The sequence below is a fragment of the Protopterus annectens genome, chromosome 8.part0, assembly GCF_019279795.1.
Source record: "Protopterus annectens isolate FY-2018-M chromosome 8.part0, PAN1.0, whole genome shotgun sequence".
Taxonomy (NCBI): domain Eukaryota; kingdom Metazoa; phylum Chordata; order Ceratodontiformes; family Protopteridae; genus Protopterus; species Protopterus annectens.
The window spans coordinates 811,309,773-811,329,154 of record NC_056741.1 but is presented as its reverse complement, the minus strand read 5'-3'; positions in this window follow the sequence as shown (position 1 = coordinate 811,329,154).

The window sequence follows — 19,382 nt, the reverse complement described above, 5'->3', positions numbered from 1 at the left end:
TGCATACTGTACATTTGCATTTTATATAAACAGCTGTTTTATATCTCCTCTAACATTTTCACCAACACCCTCCACACAATCACAAAACAGACCTTCCTAATACAGCACACAGATGACTCCACACTGAAATGCACATCAGACAACCTAGTACATCTTCAAAAAAATAGCGAGGAAGCTTTAACAACCACTGAAATGTGGATTTGTAATTTGCAACTCATGCTCGACCCTCCCCCCCAAAAAAGCTACTTTTTTCCCCAAAATCCCTCTCACATGAAAAAAATACATTTTATATATTCTGTCAATAATACAACCATAGAAGTTACTTTTCATAGCAAATTATTAGGGATGATAATTTTATACTTGACCTGCATGTACATAACTGCATAAAGAAATCACCAAAATCTAGGGTTGCTTTATAGAGCCAAAAAAACGCAACTAACACTAGACTTGCCATAAGTTAACTCCTCCCCTCACTACTTTATAACAGTCCCATCATACAACCTCCAGGCATCATAAAAGGCAAAACTTGAACAATGTTATAATAAAGTAGCTAAATTTGCAGCAAATACCCCTTTTAGAACACACCACTGTATAGTACTAAATGTTTAAATTGGTTAAAACTACTCAGTCATCTAACACATACCTCTCAACCTCTTAGAGCAAAAATCTGGACAAAGCCATAAATAATGGGGAGCCAAAGACCCAAAAATAGGGACATCTTTAAATTTTGGTGAGGTATGATCTAACATACACACAGCTTCTTACCGCCTATACAATTATCCAGCATCCATCTGCTTGTCTAGCACTAAATATCATTGTACATAACTATGTTCCAACTCAGACATTATGATCCAGTAACCAAAAATTTCTCTCTATTCATAAACCTATCAAATCTGCTGGGCATCATCTATACTTGTACCATATAGCTATGGCCAAGAACTCATTACCTGTATCCATCAGGTCAATACCTTCCCTCTAGTCCTTTAAAGCCACTCTGAAAGACTTCCTAGCAAAAAATCTGTCTCTGTTCTTGCTCAACCCCAGGATAAACTATATCCCTAAATATGAGCAAGTACCTGTTCATACCTTATACCTCCTCACTCCCCTTTCTTCACTCACTTCCTAACTTCAATCAATTTTTCTCCCCTGATGCTCTATCTAAATTTGCCATAACCCTGTTTTTTCTGTCTCGCTTCATATTGCAATTCCTGCTTGTATTATACTAGCTTACCTTTAATTTCTATAAACTGGCTAAAATTTCTCTAAACGTTGAATCATTGTCATGTAAGTGGTATCTATTTTTAACCAATGTTGTCACATTATGTATAATTTAGTGTAATTATTTAAACTGTAGATCTTTTTGTATTATTTTTGAAGACAGTAATATTATTGTTCTTAATTTATTTTGTAATACCCTCCACTGAAAATGGGCACCTAACCACTTGGACTTTCCCAGTAATGAAATGTCAGTAAAACCATAAATAAATCTATTTTTTATTGGATTACTATACTTCTGATTCCTTTCATGTGTGTGACGCCCGTGCACTGGCCCAGTAATTAAGGAGCCTCAATCCTCACCACTAGCACCGGTGAGGAGGTGTGCACATTGGGAAGGATAACATATACACACACAGTAAAGTACAATTTCCCTTAGGAGCACACAGAGATTACAGTCAGTCTGGGGTTGGTTTCTCCCTTTCTCTCCAAATCCCCAATAAGACTCTCCAATGGCACAGCTATAGGGTTCAGATCTCAGCTGAGTTGTCAAGGCAAAACCACCAGTACCCTCTCTGTCCAACCATTACTTCCTGTCCTTGCCTAAGTAGCTGACACACACACTTTGAGATCTGGTTTATATACAAACACACAGACATTCCTGGGGAAAGCTGGCACAGGTTCTCCAGCTATGCCCCCTCCTGCCAGGCTAGAAGGTAGTACTCCCTGCCACCAACTACTCTTTTCAGCTACTAATAAGGCCCTTCCCAAAGGGTGACCAATTTCACTCTGTAATATTACTGTTATCCAAATAGTAAGCGTGACCCAGGGCTAAAGCTACTGGAGTGGCTTGGACAGTATCACCGAATACATGCAATGTACGCTAAGAGCTTAAATTATCTCTACACAAAACAGCCACAGTTAAAAGGTTTAAAATATTTAATAATAAATAATAAAACCACAAGAAAAATGTTATTACTTCAACACAATGACATTATAGGGTTCAGAAATCACAGGAAAATGCTTTAAAATAATACTGTAGAATAGTCTGACATAAATATAGAAAATAGCTAGACTAATCTGGCTATTTCTATCTATCTCTAAATAAATCACTGTTCTAAATAAATATCTTCCTTACAGAGCAAAGGCAGAGTGCTGGTGAGTTGATGTGTCCAGGTTCAGGCAAAATCCAAAATGCTTAATTCTCACTCTCTCTGAGAAAGTCTTAAATTGATAAAGTACTGCTGAATCATTTCACATTACATCATTCTTGACACTTCTCTGGTTCCCAGGCTAACAGAAACTCAACATTTACATTTATTAGTAAGCTGCACTTGATCAGGATGCCACAGCAATAAAATTTATTTATTTATTATTTATTTATTTTACATTTGTTGACCGGGCTAGTCTAACTGGATACATGTCCATTTTCAGTAGAGGCCCGGGGAGAAAAGCTCCAGACAAACATTATAAAACATTAAAGATTAATAGTGGAATTACATTAACAATTATAAACAGTAGTAATTGTAACATATAAACATTGAAAACAAATAAGAATAGAGGGAAAAAAAAAATAAATTGATCAAAAATTTTTTTTTTTTTTTTGAGGATGAACTACTATTAGTAAGTGTGGCAAAATGAAAATTGTTTAAGGGTAGTTTGTTAAAAAAGGTATAATATACTTGTAAACATTGTAATTATATGCAAACCTTTGTATACAGGAGAATTATAGGAAGCTTGATGAGGAAGTAGGTTGAAGAAAGGAAAAGTCAGAGAGCAATAAAAAAAGGAGATCAGTAATATATATAAGCGGGGTGAAAGTGGACCCTAGGGAGTAGGAAGATAGAAGTGAAAGAGGAAGCAATTAGTCAGGGTTTGTGCAGGGGCACAACCAGTGTGATTTTAGGTGACGTTTGAGTCTTAGTTTAAAGAGAGAAAGGGATGGTATTAGAGTTAGGTCTGTTGGTAGAAGGTTCCAGCGTTTGCCAACAGTGTTTGAGAAAATGCTATCACCTGACAAGTTATTAGACTTTGTAGTACAAACAAGTAATCTAGTAGCGGAGCGTAGTGAAGTTAGATTTGTATATGGGGTGATAAGGTTAGTAAGAATAGGAGTATTATTAGGTTGATAAAAGATTTTGTGAGCAATGATGAGTTGGGAAAATGTTAGTCAGCTAGGTAATTCAAGCCAGTTGAGCTGCTTAAGATTAAGACAATGGTGTGTCTTGTATGGATTGCTGGTAGCAAACCTGGCGATATTGTTATAGGCATGAGAAATTTTTTGGAGGTTAGTTCTTTTTAGATTAGTATAAATTGATGAAGCATAGAGAAGTGTAGAGATTAAGTGAGAGTGGGCAATGGTGGTTCTGGCCTGAGGAGTAAGGAAAGGTTTGATTCTGTATAAGGAACCAATTTTTCTGTTCACTGCTTGTATGGTGTTGTTAATGTGTATATCATAGGTGAGGTTATTGTCGATTGTCACTCCTAGAAGTTTGGTAGATTGTTCAGGTGTTATCAGGGTGCCCTTTGCTAGATACAAGAGAGATCAATAGGAGGGGACCTATTGGTAGGTGGAAATATTAGCAGTTTAGTTTTTTTGGCATTCAGAAGCAGGCAACGTTTTAGGAACCATTCTTCAACCATGTTAAATACTTTTTGGGTTATGTAGTGGAGGTCTGAGGTGGAGTTAGCAGAGCATATAAGTGTGGAATCATCAGCATATTGAATACAGGTGGTTCAGGGACTGCAATGTGAAGGTCGTTGATAAATAGTGAAAAAAGAAGGGGTCCCAGAATTGAGCCCTGGGGGACTCCTATGGAGACTGGTAGAAGGGATGATAGTTTATTTTGCCAGACAACTGCTTGTTGCCTATTGTTAAGGTAAGATTTGAACCATTGAATAGCTGGGGGGTCGAGAGCCAGAAGTTCAAGGGTATTTATCAGTAGGGGATGGTTGACCATATCAAAAGCCTTTGACAGGTCGATGAAAAGAGCAGAAGAGAGGGTGTTGTTATTACGGTTTTTATTGATGGTATCAGTGAAGGATAGTAGGGCAGTGGTGGTGCTGTGAAATGGCCTAAAGCCATGTTGGCAAGTAGCCAAAATATTGTGTTTCATTAAGTGGTTAAGTAACTGATGGTAAATACATTTTTCCATGACTTTAGCTAAGGGTGAAAGAAGAGCTATTGGTCTGTAGTTAGAATAGTCAGTGGATTTACCACCTTTATGAAGTGGGATGATATGGGAGACCTTCCAAATTTCAGGGATGATACCTTCATTAATGGTTCTATTTAGTAGGATGGATATGGGAAAGGTAATGGATTTCGCTGCTATTTACAGATACTCAGCAGGTAATTGGTCTGCTGAGGGGGAAGAAGGTTTAAGCTTTAGGAGGATTTTGTAGATAGAGTTAGTAGAGATGGGGTGAAAAGTGAAAGGTGATAGAGGTATAGAACTATGGGAAGGTTACTTCATATTTTCAGAAGAAAGCTGGCTTGCTAAGGACTGGATGGTCTCTGTAAAGTAGGTGTTGAAATTGTTTGCAGTTTGGAGTGGGGTATTTTGGTCAGCATCATGAGGAGATGGTGTACTACAGTGACCAGGTTTAAGGAGACTATTGATGCTTGCCCAGAATTTCTGAGGTTGCTTTTGGTGAGTTTGTTGAAGCTTGCTATAGTAGTTCTTTTTGTCAGATAGTATAGCCTTTTTTGTCATATTTCTAAATTGTCTAAAGATTTGTCTATCAGGGGAGGTTCTGTTAGTTCTCCAATTATGCCAAGCTTTATTTCTTTGTAGTATTTTATTCTTAGTTTCAAGTGTTAGCCATGGGGCTGGTTTGAATTTCATTCTAATAGATCGTTGGGGTGCATGCCTATCTAGGATAGCAAGAAATTGAGAGTTAAAATATGTGACAGCTTCATTGAGTGGAAGGTTTTTAACAGGTTTCCAATCACAAGCTCTAAGTTCGTTTTGGAAGAGTTCAGGGTTGAAATGTTTCTTAGACCGAATTGTTCTATAGGTTGGGGTGATGAAGATATCATTTTTTTGTCTTATTATGTAGGTAAGCATGTGATCACTAAGATCGTCTGGTAAGGTACCTACCTTGTAAGTAGTTGGGTGTTTATTTGTGAGTATCCAGTCTAAGGTACTCTCTTTGTTTGTAGGTTTGTTAATTCTGGTCGTTAGGTTGATTGTTTGAGTAAAACCATGGAGATTAATGTGAGTGGAGGGGTTAATGGTATTAATGGTTTTCCAGTCATAATTAAAGTCACCTAGTACTATTGTTTCCTGTGGGTAATTTGTAGACAGCCATCCAAGGATTTCTTCAATAATTATGTTGTTATTACCAGGGGGTAAGTAGAGACCAATTATATAGAGGGATTTTTTAGGGTTGATCTGCAGTTTAGAGATGAGGATTTCAGCTTTATTTTGCAAGGGTGGGATGTCATTAATAGAGGAGATCTGGAGTCCATTTTTGTAAAGGAGTGCAACTCCTCCTCCCTTACGCTTTAGGCGGTCCTGCCTCAGAATGTTGTAACCAGGAGGAATTATTTCGTTATCCTTGATTCTTGGCTTTAACCATGTTTCTGTAAGGCAGAAAATGTCAATTGAGTGAGTTTCAAGTAGAGCATGAATGTGGGCAATTTTGTTATTTATACTGCGAGTAAAAGACATTATACATGTAAAACCTTAGTAATTATCTCCTAAATCAAGACAATATAAATAATTTCTTGGCCCAGACATCCTGTCTCCAAGCTTGAGATCAGTCATACAATGCTTGACTTATCAGCTTTCTTCCAGCAGAGAGCACTGTGGTTACATTTTTGAAGCTCGGTACAACATGTAGTTTAATCATAACATATAGTTCTCTTTACATTTGTAAACCAAGCCTGTGGATTATATTAATATTTGCAAATGACAGAATTATCTACAAAATTCTATCTAGCTAGACTGGCAGCCTTCACAATAATTTTATATGGCACTCCTGCACGCATTTATATGTATAATTCTTCATTTTATCTATTTACATGACATTTGATTTCGTGTACGCATCTTCATCTTCCTGATGAAAATTGGCACTGCCCAGGCAGACAATACAGACATCTAACCACAATAAAATAAATAAATAAATAATAGAAAGTAGGCCCCCGACTGTTTTGTTGTGTTCAGTATTGAAGGTGCAGATCTTGGTATTTTATCTCCTCATACCATTTTCTATAAGTGTAAAGAAGGGAAAGGGGTGGAAAAGCCGGGGCAGCATTGAAAACTAGAGGACAGAACTGACTCCATTTTCTACAGGATTGTTCTCAAGAAAAGGTATAGATCTTTTTGTATTTTGCTCAACGATTAAAGCATAGGCACTAGAAAGTGTTTCTTTGTAATGTGTAATGAATTTGAATGTCATGTATTTGATCCCTTTTCCTGCTTATGTAAATAACTTTCTCTAATATATATATATATATTTTTTAAAACAATTTTATTGTTTTTAACATACAAGAAAATATCATAACAATTTTATACAAGTAATTAAAATAGGTATGATTATAACATTCAACAAAACAACCAAAGTATTTACAAAGACATCCACTACAATCAGATCAATTAATTAAACTAAAATACCATGTTATTGAAGTTAAGATTTGTTTAACAAGTTTTGTAAATTATCCCATACAATATAATAAGACGTTTTTCTATTAGTTCTTAACTTCACTGTATTCAATTCCATATGGCACACTATATTCATAACATTTTTAAATTCATTGAACGAAGGAGGTGTATCTGAAATCCAATTTCTGGTTATTATTTTTCTAGCCACTGCTAGGATAGACCATAACAAGGGAAGCTTAAACTTTTTAACACTTTGAGGTACAGGTGTGTTGAATAATATAAGAGATTTAGAAATAATAAAATTATCTGTAAAAAGAGCCTGCAAAAATTCATTAATTGACTTCCAATATTCTTTCAATTTTATACAGTCATAAAACATATGAGCCCAGTCTGCATTAATTTCTATATTACATCTTTTACATAGATTATCTTTATTATTTATTTTATTCATCATCAAAGGTGTATAAAAGGATCTATGTAAAAATTTCCATGTAAAAAGTCTCCAGACAATCTCTAATATATTTTGAAGATATGTTATTTATGCACATTTTCTTTTATTTTAGATCTTCAGAGAGAGAGAAACCTTTTTAAGAGAAACTGTGGGCAAAATACAACAGTTTAATAGACAGGTTAAGGTTATGGCTATGAGCTGCTAATGGCCATCATCCATCATCATGTATGCCTGTATTGGAGACCCTCAATTTCTACTAGCAATCTCTATGACTCTAAGCAAATCACTTAAGCACATAGTACATCAGGGATGCCTATGAAACCAAAGAGACTTACCAGTTTAAAAATGTAAAAATACATACAAAAACGTGACAAATGTTTTTCATTATACCTTCAGCTTCTTTTCCTTATTAATGGCTTTGCATCATTTTGAGTTGCTGGTGTTATTGCTTCTTCTCCAAAATAGCATGGTGAAAACCACCAAAGTAATGTGATTTTCTTTTGAAGTCATGGCTTTTTCCAGCAAAGCAATCTTTTCCCAATAATATTCCCTGTATTGCTTTTCCATTTCTTTCTATGCCTGCTTTCTCCTTTGAAATAGAATGGCATTATCTTGAAATAATGCTTTATTTGAGTATCATTGTAAACGCATTTATATTACCTCATCGAAATTTTACTGCATCAAAGTAATAAATGTCGAACACAATTGATCGATGCAGTAAAATATCGAACGAGGATAAAAAAACAAAAAACAAAAAAAAAAAAACAAACAAAAGGGTGTACGCAGTGGGGCAAGCCCCCCTGCACCCCCCACCCCCCGCTACTTAAATATACCAACTCTGAGACCGCACTACATTGAGGTAAACGGAAATCTCTCCCTATGGAGATTTCCGTTTACCTGGCCGATATTCTTCGCTCTTGATATTGTCATGCCGACAATATCAGATTCGATATTGTCAGCTTACGACAATATAATATAGACCCATTGTAAACAGTATTACATTCTTTCACTGACTTTCTTTTACTGTTCTTACCTGCAAGATATTGAATATATATTTACAGTCATTTTCTTGTTTCATTCAGAAACAGTGACCAAATGAATTGGTCTTGTAAAAAGTTTAAAAATATTTTACCTGCTTGTATCCTCACCCCACTCACTGTCTAATCTATAACGGTCAAGTTTATTTTCATTCGTGCCTGGGCTACCTGCCATCTCTGTATAACAACTTTTATTGACACAGTTTCTTGCCATGGGCTATATGACATAGATGCTGTAAGAACTTTCAAAAGAAAGAAAGAAATGAAGCAGATTTCAAAAAAGTCAGAATGGAGTGCAGAGACTGTAGAATTGGATGGAAACAGGAAACAGAGGTGCTATCCTTATATATGTGACTGCATGTATTAGAGTAACAAGAAGCAAACATACCATCTGATAAGTCAGAGCTACACTGGGCTATGGGTTCAAGATAGAAGGCAAACATATGAAAGGACAGCAGCATTTTTATTGTTATTTATTCAATTTGGCTCAAAAGGTATAAGTATTTTTTTAAGGGCAGCCTGGGAGCACTGGCTTGGTTAAGTGACTTACTCAATCATAGGTTCATAGGTGTGTACTAGGCTAATGGCTCTGGGGGCCTTTACAAGCCTAACTATAAGATTATCCTGGCATCGTGCCACCCGACCTTAGTTCCCAGTGCCTCTGTCGAATAGAGCCACTGAAGTTATCTCCAGGGTGATTTTTTTATTTCCCATCCACTCATCAAGACATTTATATACAAACATAGATCAACAGAATCAAAGCCAGGGTTGACTGATACACTCCTGCACTATAATGATACACATCACAGATAACTTGGTCTTCTGGATTTAAATGTTTTAGACAACTTATTGTGTATCTTAACTTAGGCTTCAATCCCTGGAATGTCCCGGATAGGCAGAATATAACTAATGAGGAGGTAAACTGAATTTTGAGAGTTTGATTTAAAAAGGAACAGCTATCCCTGACATGCTCTTTTGCAACATATCAAGGTTGAAAATTATAAAGTCTATATGCTGTCTTATGACCAAGTATTTTTTTTATATTGTCTTGAATTTGACTTCCTGGAATAAACCTACACTGATCTCTCTAGACAAGACACTAGCTGTGTCAAAATCCTGTTAGTTCACAAAGAGGTGAATATCTTATTTGTTTAATTTTTTTAATTTGCAGCAACTTCTTTGCGATTTTTTGTCCGAGAAAATACCTGTACCTGTCATCCATTTAATCAACCTGACACAATGACTCTGTAACTGCCCACCACATTATTGTGTTTACTTTACTGGCTCATGAAAATGATGAGACCAGGAAATATCATAGACAGTGATTCTGGCCTGTTATATGGCTAGCCATATAACCTCTCAATAGCAGCATCTATGAAAATGATGTAATGAGATAAAAAATATAAGAAGGTGCCATGGTGTTTGTGCGTGTGTGTACTTCTCAGGTGTAAACACACACACACACACACACACACACACACACACACACACACACATCCTTATGAGGCCTGACTTTTGGGTAATGCTAACACTATGCACTTTTCCTGGCCAATGGCAAATGGCAGTTAATTAAACCTAAGAAGCCAAACCTTTCTCCCAGTATGGGAGAGCAGGCTATACCATCCTGTAGGGTACTTCTGACTCCCAGGTTCACTTACAGAACCTGGGAAACTGATGTTATAGTTAGTGAGAAATGTCAGGGACAGCAGATTCACCCCATCTTATAATCCAAAGTTAATACAGAGAGAGAATCCTTTCTTTTTACATCAGAGAAATCTGTTTCCTTCCAACATGAGGAGCTCATTTTCCTTTTAGTAATGAATTCATAGTTTTATGGAGGAAAAGGATTGTGATGAAATTATTTTTTTTTTATTTCAGTCTGGAATTTTCCACTAATACCCAGGTTAAGTCTGAGCCTGGGGTAATCTACTGATGTTCAAGTTAAAACTGAGGGGAGGGGGATCTACTAAGCAGTCAGACTAAAGAATATTTTCATGTCACACAGATGGTTGAGAGAAGTTAGCATTCTGCTTATATATTTGTATATGCATTTTTAGGACAAAATAATGACTTTGTGTTAGATTGTCACTGAAAAGAGAGATTCCTGGATTTTGTAAACACAGACTCCCTGGACCAGCTTGGCAGTACATCACTGAGGGGTGCAACCATACTGGATCTGGTCCTCACTAATATGGGAGAGTGCTGCACATTCCCTAGTTCCTGAATATTCAAGCTAAGCCCTGGACATTTATGAAATACTCTAAGGCTAACTCCCTGCTATGAAGTGATGACCTGGCAAAATTTCAAGGCCAATGATAAAATAAGGAAAGACGAACCACCAAGGCTAAAACCAAAAGTTTAATTACAACAGATAAGTGCTTTCATGCATATTGCGCTTCTTCAGACCATATAAAACTAAAATATCATCAGCAATACATACACACACACACACACACACACACACACACACACACAAAATTGAAAACAATTCACATTAAATTAAACAATTAGACAATCAATCTATGGTTAATAATTCAATCTTCGTAGTCTTAAAATTGGCTTTAAAGGTATATGACCATCAAGCCCCCATAAAAAATTAAAACACTGCTGCCTATGCAGAACTGTTCACAGAAACCCTATACAAGCATGTTAATAGCTGCATAGAGGCAGCTGTACTCACCAGGAAGAAATGCAGAACTAACACAAAAAAATGAAACACCCTGGTGGAATCACAAAATCAATAGCCTGTATAACAGAAGGAAGAAAATCATGGCAAAAATTAGGAGGTACAGTACTCAGCAGGATAAAAGTGCTCTCATCAACTAAACAAACAACTCAGAGGGCAAACAAAGTCTACCAAAGTTAAATCTGAAGCAACAAAACACAGTGGAGGTTTCACCACCAAAAGCAGTTTGTAACACTAGCGAACAAAGTTTAAATAAGATGCGAACTGCTACCAAAGCCAAGTATCTTAATACCAAGTCATAAAATCAACTTTAATATAAGATTAAGTTTAAAAACAAACTGGCAGTTGTAGAAAGGATAAGCACTTTTGGTTTCCACCTTTTTCATACTTTAGCTATGCCTGCAACCTCAAAGGCAATACACAATTGTGTGCAGAGCTCATTGTAAATGGAGCCACCTATACTGAGCTTGAAGATATAGCAAACCTACTGGCCGACAAATTCACCTCCAACTTTCCCCCTCTTTCCCCCTCAATCTTCCCTCAGGAAATACTATCAAATTTAACTCCCCATGATATAACTAGGGAACAGGTCCTTAAAGCTCTCTCTAAGGCTAAGAACACTGCATAACTGGGCCCAGATAATATCCCAGGATTCCTTGGAACAGTAAATCATAACAACATGAAACATGGCCTATCAGGCCCTCTGGAATTGCTATTTAACTGTAGCCTCCAAACAGGCTTCATGCCTCATGAATGGAGAACAGCAACAGTTATTCCTCTGCAAAAAGGTGGGCTATCTACAGACCCTGGAAACTACAGACCCATAAGTCTCAGTAGTCTTATATGCAAAGCCATGGAAAGAATTATCATGGAAATGATCAATAATGATATAGTAAACCTCCAGACACTGGACCTAAACCAGTTTGGTTTCATCAAGGGCAGGTCATGCCTACTCACCCTGGTGGTCTTCTTTGAGAAGGTCACCAAAGCAATGGATGAGGGCAAAATGGTTCACACCGCCTACCTTGACCTGGCCAAAGCATTTGGCGCAATACCCCACTCGGGCATTGTTGACAAACTCAAGAGGTTAGGTACATACCCATATGTCACCCAGTGGATACCCAATGGACTCACATACAGGACACAGGAAGTTAGAAGTGGGGCATCCACCTCTGGAAATAGGCCAGTCACAAGTGGAGTCCTTCAGGGATCAGTCCTTGGACCGCTCCTTTTTGGCCTTTACTTCTCTGAAGTCAAGGTCAGTGTCAGTTGTCTCTGGCTGACTAAATTTGCAGATGATTGCAAATTTGGAGAAGTCATTGAATCCCAAACTGACGCAAATGTTCTCCAGGAAGGGCTGACACAGACAAATAACTGATGTCATTGCCATAGACTAAAACTAAATGCCAAAAAATGCATAACAGTATCCTTTGGGAAGTCATCACACCTGGTAGCTATCATATTGACATCCCTTAGAGTTGACCCAGTACTCAGGGCTATGTTGCGCAACTTATAAACAAAGGTATGGCATCTAGGTCTAAGAAAGTCTTTATTCCAGTGTATTTGGCATTCATTAGACCTATCATTGCATACAATGTCCCCTTTGGTATGTACCTAATAAGACATATACTACCAGTGGAATGTTCACAGAGGTTCCTCACTAAAAACATACAGGGCATAAGTAAAATGTCCTATACAGACTGCCTCAAGACCCTATCCTTGTATTCTGTCTCCTACAGGCTGTTGAGAGGAGATCTATGTCTGGCATACAGGGCATTGTCAGACCCCACTTTGATGGACCTCCTGTATATCTGCAAAACAAAACAGCACCAGAATGACCCATTCAAAAGACTTAAGCCTTGCCTGTCATATAAATAGGACTTGGAGAGACAGGTATGTATCCCAGAGATCTCTGGAACAGGCTCCCCATCCAAGTGAAGCAGAGTTCCTCCCTAACTCAATTCAAGTGTAATTTAGACAATTGGATGGGGAACATGAAATTTATCCCTGGCTTGGCACCTATGTCTCTAATGGATACAGGCAATCTGTAAATGGTTCATCACCCAGGCCCTTGCTTGTAAGTATTTCATCTCCCAAGCCTCTGCTTACACTTATCAAGGGGACCAGAACATGTCAGAGATTTAGGATGTATGACTAGGCTTAAAAAGGCCCTTGTGGTCATTAACCTAACTTTTCTGTGGAGAGAGGTTTTCAGGGTGAAGATTTATTAGAGATGTCTAAGAAAGAAGCTAACATACAGTGGATATAAAAAGTTTACACACCCCTGTTAAAATGCCAGGTTTTTGTAATATAAAAAAATGAGACCACAATAAATCAATTCAAATCTTTTCCCACCTTTAATGTGACCTATAACCTGTACAATTCAATTGAAAAACAAACAAATCTGTTAGGGGGAAAAATACAAAAAATAAAAAGCGTACAATATGCTGGTTGCAAAAGTGTGCACACCCTTAAACTAATACCTTCTTGTGTGTGCACACCCTTAAACTAATACTTTGTTGAAGCACCTTTTGATTTGATTGCAGCATTCAGTCTTCTTGGGTACACACCTGCCATCAATTAAAGTGGCTCTGATTAACCTGAAATAAAGTTCAGCTGCCCTAGTAGGATTTTCCTGACATTTACTCAGTTGCCTGCTACAGCAAAAGCCATGGTTCACAGAGAGCTTACAAAGCATCAAAGGGATCTCATTGTTGAAAGGTATCAGTCAGAAGAAGGGTACAAAAACATTTCTACAGCATTGGATATACCATGGAACACAGTGAAGACAATCATCAAAAAGTGGAGAAAATATGGGACAACAGTGACGTTGCAAAGAACTGGACGTCCCTCCAAAATTGATGAAAAGACAAAAAGAAAACTGGTCAGGGAAGCTGCCAAGAGACCTACAGCAACACTGAAGGAGCTGCAGGAATTTCTGGCAAGTACTGGTTGTGTACTACATGTGACAACAATCTCCCATATTCTCTGTATGTCTAGACTATGGGGTAGGGTTGCAAGAAGGAAGCCTTTTTTTACACAGAAAAACATCCAGGCCCAGCTAAATTTTGCAAAACAATACATCAAGTCTCCCAAAAGCATGTGGGAAAATGTGTTATGATCTGATGAGACCAAGGTTGAAATTTTTGGCCACAATTCCAAAAGGTACGTTTGGCACAAAAGCAACACTTCACATCACCAAAAGAACACCATCCCCACAGTGAACCATGATGGTGGCAGTATCATGTTTTGGGGTCACTTTTCTTCATTTGAAAATGGGGATTTAGTCAAGGTGGAGGGAATTATGAACAGTTCCAAATACCATTCACTTTTGGCCCAAAACCTTCCGGCGTCTGCTAGAAAGCTGAAGATGAAGCGAAATTTCACCTTTCAAGACGAAAACGACCCTGAGCATACATCCAAATCAACAAAAGAATGGCTTCACCAGAAGAAAATTAAAGTTTTTGAATGGCCCAGCCAGAGCCCAGACCTAAATTCAATAGAAAATCTGTGGGGTGACCTGAAGAGGGCTGTGCACAAGAGATGCTCTCGCAATCTGACAGATTTGGAGCACTTTTGCAAGGAAGAGTGGGCAAATATTGCAAGACTGAATGCTGTAATTAAATGAAAAGGTGCTTCAACAAAGTATTAGTTTAAGGGTGTGCACACTTATGCAACCAGCATATTGTATGTTTATTTTTTATATGTTTCCCTTAACAGATTTGTTTAATTTTCAATTGAATTGTACAGGTTATAGGTCACATTAAAGGTGGGAAAAGTTTTGAAATGATTTATTGTGGTCTCATTTTTTTATCACAAAAAACTGGCATTTTAACATGGGTATGTATCTTTTTATATCCACTGTATTTTAGACCACTGTGACCAATAGCCCAGCTTCTAAGAAACTACTAAGTTTAGCTGGATATTCAGTACTTAATCACTCTCTTTTTTTATTTCAGCTTTATTTTTGTTACTAAAGGACACATTTTTAGTAATAACTAATCTCTTGGAATGCCCCAGCCATGATAGCCAAAGTATCTCCACCAAGAGCTTTTATTCATTGATTTAAGCCAAGCAATCACTGTTAAATTAACTACCAACTATTAGATACCATAGTCTTTTATTTACTGAAGTGCTCATATGTCAGAACAGAAAATATTGTTAAGATGGTAAGCCCACTGGACACACAGTCCCTTTCCAAGGGTGACCTTGGAGCAATGTCTGATCAAGTAATATGCAGTCACACAATACATAAATAGAGACTGTAGGAATTATACCCAGGACTTCTGCAGGCTCTAGGTCTTAAACCTCTGCACTAATTTAGAGAGGGGGGCAAATAATCTCAATAGAAATAAAGATAGTTCAGTATTCTAGTGTATAACATTACTCCACAGAAAAAGGTTTGTGTATGGTTTGTTCCACTAGCAGAGAGAAATAATGCCCTGACAATTACCCAGGTAATATGATCTTGAGTAATGGCTTGGGTTGACTGGAGAAAATGGGTGGACTAAGACAGGAGCAACAAGGTGGAACCTAATCAACCTTTTCCGAGTGGCGGGTATCAGAATGTGATAAGGCATGTCCAGAAGTCACAGTCCCTACTGGAAACTTGTGTTATGAATAGGACAGCAGCAGAGTAAATAAAGGGAAAATGACATACATGTCACTGCAGAGGTGGGCTACATGATCTCACATAATGCCCATCACACACCCCTACCAGCTGAAGAAGTGTTTGTACATTCTGCGATGGACTGGCATCTCATCTTGGACTGCCCCTTCCTTACATTTATTGCTTGCCAGCATAGGCTTCAACTGCCTGTGACCCTGAACAAGATAAAAAAAAGTATTAGAATATGAATGAATGAAAACAATCACATCATAAAAACGTCATTAAGTTAAGGAAGTGTATGAAGGTTGAAAAATTATGAGGAAGTCAAGTACAAATAAATCTTTAAGGCTTACATTCATCTATGGCTGAAAAGAACTTTCTTAGCAAAGAAATATTAATATCTTAGCACTAATATGAAAAAAAACATACATAAGGCAATTCCTGTTAAATTATATAGAATGTATCTATAATGCCTTAAACACTGCTGAGATACTGACCTTGAAAAGAAACCCTTAAAGCAGTTTCTATAAAAAAAAAATTAAATGGTCTGCTGGATATATAATTTTACCAATGTTTTGATAGCTTTTACAATAAGTCGTTTGACGTGATACAATTTTTCCTTTGTAAGCATACATCTCAGAAGCTAGAGGCCTCAATTTTTTTTTAATTGCTTCTGAATATGGCATGGACTTTGCTTTTTTACAAATTCTACTGGGTATATAACATTAGAGGATAACTGTGTTTTTTTCTTTTTCCTTTCCACATGATGATCTGCATTGAAGTAGTGCTGTCTGGTGATGTGAGGCCTATTTCAGGATGTATCAGTGGCTTCCATGAAGTTTTTTTTATCCCTATTAAACAATAACATATTCATTAATGCTGAACAAACTTATATAACATTTTAGATTATACAAACTCTAAACAGGGAAATGAAGGTTATTTTTACTTTCTGGTACATAAAACATACCTCAATGCATGTAAAGCTACATTTCACTTGGACCATGCATTCCTTTAACATATGTTACATTTTGTTGAAAGGACTCTGCAAGACCTATTAAAATTCATCATAATGATTACTGTTTCAGGAAATCACAGGAATCCATAATGATAGGGATAACCAAGATATGGACATTAGTTCAATAGCCATTTTTTTCCTAGCAGTTGGAAATCCTTATGGGAACACAGCAGCAACCACATGCTTAGGCTGTTAGAAGAAGCCCATAGATAAAGGTAAAGGAATTGAGAACCTAACTCAATATTGTTGTGCACTGAATTAAATGACCCACCTACCAAATTTAACTATTTGGTTTATTATCTCATCAGGCCAAGATCTAAAAGCAGTTTACAGAATATATCCTTTTTGGCATTTTGCAGTAATTGTAATTGAATATTTTTGTGGATTTTTTTGTCATGATTTCCCCACTTAGTAAACTTAGTAACAAGTTCTTTTCAGAGCATCTTCTTTACTTCTTTACAAAGAGTATCACATTAACTTTTATTTAGAGGAAAATGACAATTGTGACAGCAGTGAAAAGTGCTCTCCGTTTTTCCCCTCAGATTGTATCTGTCTGCATTTGTAGGGCACACTGCTGCTACTGCTGTGCGATTTCTCCTGAGCCTTACTCCTCATTATTATGGCAACGTTTTGTGGGTTCACCTAACTGCTTAACCACTCTGGGTTGGGGATAGCAAGTCCCACTGCTATGATGATGATCATCTGTAGGAGTTGCATAATCAAGGGAAGCCAACACTGCTGCTAGTGAATGCTGCCTTGTATGGGTGTGGCCCTCATTTCTTATGGATGCTAGGCAAGTAATGAGTCATGGCCTTGGGAGCATCTCCTTCCCTGAGACTTAGGCCAGAGATGCCACCCAGGTCCATCCATTCACACAACCCAGAAGGCTAGGCAACCCTTTCAAGCTTCTGTTTAAATTGCGACTATAAAGAGGCAACTCATCAAGGCCACAATTCATTCCTATCCCTCCACCCTGAGAAAGGTGATCAGGCAATGCCTCATCATTCTTTTTTTCTCCTCTGTTTTCTCCAACAGGTGTTCAAGTTGCTAATAAAACACAGGTCCCCAGGAATGCAGTTGTGGCTTTATCCTTCTACAGTAATGTAGCTGATGAGAAGCATGCCAGTTTAATGAAATATTTTAGCACAGAAAATTGTGTTTTTTTTTTCATTTTTCTTGAGAACTGAATGCTTTAGTTTCTAATTCCCAGTGGGAGTGAAAAGTTAAGAAGTTTAAAATGATGGAAATTCCTTCTGGTATCACATTGCAGCAGGCAATGCAAGTGAGGGACTCAAACCTGATATGCAAAGTAAGGCCCTTCCTCCCGTAGCTGCCATGTAAACCTTTTCTTGTATACTGCAAGAGGGTATCTGCTTGGTATCTCATGATTCCCCTACCACCCAGCTGTGTATATGGGGTTTCCTGAGAGACAGGTGGTAGTGGAGTAGGCTACATCGGTCAAAAACTGATGGCATAAATACCACCTGAAACTGAAGGAGTTAGTATTGTATAAAAGACTTCTCCCTTCCAAATACTGTAATTCTGACCTCTGGGATACAGCAAACCATTCCTCTGCCCCCCCTGAAAGTTTCAGGATGTTCTTTGAGTTTATGCACTCTACCTACTGAACTTCCTATAATTCAAGCATCTTGGGAATATGGACTGTGATCAGGGGGCAAACACCTTACTAAACCACAGCTTATTCTTATGAGAAGTGAGAATCTGGTATTCTAACACCAGAGTCTTGGGCATCAGGAAATTAGATGTCCATTCCCTGGATATTGTTGAAAGCACTACCATTTTTGATTATAGCAAGTTTGTATGGAAATGTTTTAGGCCAGTGCATCAGGCTTCTGTGGCTTCAACAGCCCTCAAACTTTCTTACTTTTATGTGGCCAAAGATGAAAAGAGGGCAGGGGTTCCTGCTCTCCTTCATCTTTCTTCTGGTGGAGAGGAAAAAAAGGAATGTGAGGTTTTGGAATATTCACATTAAATGAGATCCTGTTAGCATTGATACAGATGTAAAGGACAAAATTAGAAGTTATGTACATACCATAACGTTCCATGTTAGTTGTCTTCTCTTGCCTTCTTTCTTGCTGGATGGGTTCGGAGCCGACCCTCGGCTCTGACTCGGCACTTGCTAAGCTCGAGAACTCATTCTGCCAGCTCGAGGCAACCCTATATCCCATGATGCAAGGCAAGACTACCTCAGATCTCGTTTGGTAGCTAAAGGAAAACCCTGCCAAAAAACACTTCTTCCCCTGGAAGAAGAATACTAATTGTAGGATAAACTAGGCAATAGCCACTAACAATAATGACTCTTCCTACTGGGAACTCTTGGAAAGAGTGATCACAATCCTAGCAAAGAAGGTACAACCTCAAGATCAGTCCAGGCCAGGGGGAAGGAGGGAGGGACGCAAGAAAGAAGGCGAGAGAAGACAACTAACATGGAACGTTATGGTATGTACATAACTTCTAAATGTTAAGTTGTCAAACTCGCCTTCATTCTTGCTGGATGGGACCGCGTCCCTAGCACCTCTATCCTGGGTGGCTCAATGGAACAGACTCTTGAGAACTGTAGAACCAAACCTAGCCCTGTCCCTGGAGGCCAAATCCAATTTGTAATGAGAGACAAAGGTGTGAGGAGTGGCCCAAGTAGCTGCAGCACAAATGGTGTCAAAAGGTAGCCTATCCTGAAAGGCTGTAGATGTGGATAGGCTCCTGGTAGAATGTGCTTTAGGCTTGGAGGATAAATGCTTGCCT